Here is a 1,819-nt window from a genome sequence, read left to right on the forward strand (position 1 = left end):
GCTGCAGCCGTAGCCTGTAAATGTTAATCACTTTTGTTGTGACAGAGACCTGCAAGGGGAAATGTCGAAAGAAAGGATTACATACTTGTAGGCTGACATCTTAAACGTGCGGCTCAATCACCCTCGCAATTCAGCTCGAAAATGGTCGATATATTCATATTATGTTATTTAGACCTGTCGGTTTAGCTTGAGAAAAGTTAATCAGCAACGATAAACGATGTTTGTTTAGATTCAGATTTTAATGTTTCGAGATTTACGTCCGAGGTATTCATCATACGACTGACTTGCAACGCGAAACTAAACATGTCCATGTTCGTATCCAAGTCTAGACCAACACGTGTCTCTATTCGCTCGCTAAACTATCACTGACCAACATTCAAGTCGAAAATATGGCAGACTAGCCCGTTCTTTAGCTATATTTATATATATATATATATATATTCTAATATAAAAGGATTCTCACTAGCATGCGAATGCTCGAGCTTCAATATGCTCATATTGAATTTTGTTACTTCGTTACATATTTGAGTAATATTAGTTCCGCATTAGTGAGCCTATTCCTTTTGCTCCAGCATTGCAACAAAAGTTAGATTGTTCCGGTTCTTGTTTTTATTCAATGGACCCGGAAATGGGGCAATTTTCCCCAACGGTCAATTGGGTTAGCTTAGACATCGTCATTGTATATCTTGGTGCCATGCCAAAACATTTGTCCGAGAGAGAAATTCGTATTACATGAAGTTCGAGCTATGCGGGCCAATGGGAAGCAATGTCAAAACCGTGTATCTTTGAACGCCTTTGTTTGTAACCCTAGTTTTGTGCTGGATTCGACAAACGATGGATCATGCCTCGATGAACTTTGTAATCATTCAAATAATTCGGTAACTGAGTTTACTTTCACGTTTAGGCTATGAGCATCGACAAGAAGCTAGTACCTTCGCTTTTAAACAAAGAATGGTATAAATCTTTGCAATAAAATGCCTTTTCCAAGTTCAAAACGGAAAGCGCAAACGTGTCTATCGTACTCTTTATGGTATCTCAAAAAAAAGTACTTTAACAAAAAAAAAAAAAAAAAAAAAAGACACAACCGGCCAGCAATACAACAATATGCAAAATACATAAAAACATTGATGAAAGTATAAACGTCAAGGTACTAAAAAATCAGCTCAACGAAAGAAGCGCGTATCGACGAAAAGGCCGAGGCTATACCATATTTTAAAAGCTTCTTTATTTTATCATGCATGTGGTACTAAAGGCACGTGTGATACCACCCTGCCCACATAAATTTACGTTAATATTTATGCCATTTAGCGTTATAATAAAGGAATTGGAATAATCAAACATTCGTATGTTTGAGCTTTTTTTTATTAAAATGCTAAAAGTTACCGTTGATTAGTTCACTTTAAAAGTATATTCAGCTCTGAACCTAGATGAAGTGTTTGTTTTGCCTAACTTTAATATCGTAGTTTCTGTGATAGCGGTTGGTATTGGAATTGACTCAGGCCGTTTTGCCTATGATGTTTATTTATAGCCTTTATACTAGACTTTTAATGCATTTTTACATATGATAACAGACGATAAAAATGTTTATGAATCCTATTCTGGTATACCACGACAAGAGGAAGAGTCAAGCGGTACATTTCCGTGAACAAAGAGATGAAAATTTTGAATTATAAAGCAAGCCGAGTCGTTGCCCAAGACTCCTCGATATTGTGCTCAAAGACAGCCATATTGTCAATTCAGGTAGGCTTAAAAATAGGGTTGTATGTTGCCGAAGGTAAACATACAGGCCCATCAAAGGCTTTGTACAAAGAAATATGCA

This window comes from Varroa jacobsoni, unplaced genomic scaffold (assembly GCF_002532875.2).
Source record: "Varroa jacobsoni isolate VJ856 unplaced genomic scaffold, vjacob_1.0 contig01929, whole genome shotgun sequence".
NCBI lineage: Eukaryota > Metazoa > Arthropoda > Arachnida > Mesostigmata > Varroidae > Varroa > Varroa jacobsoni.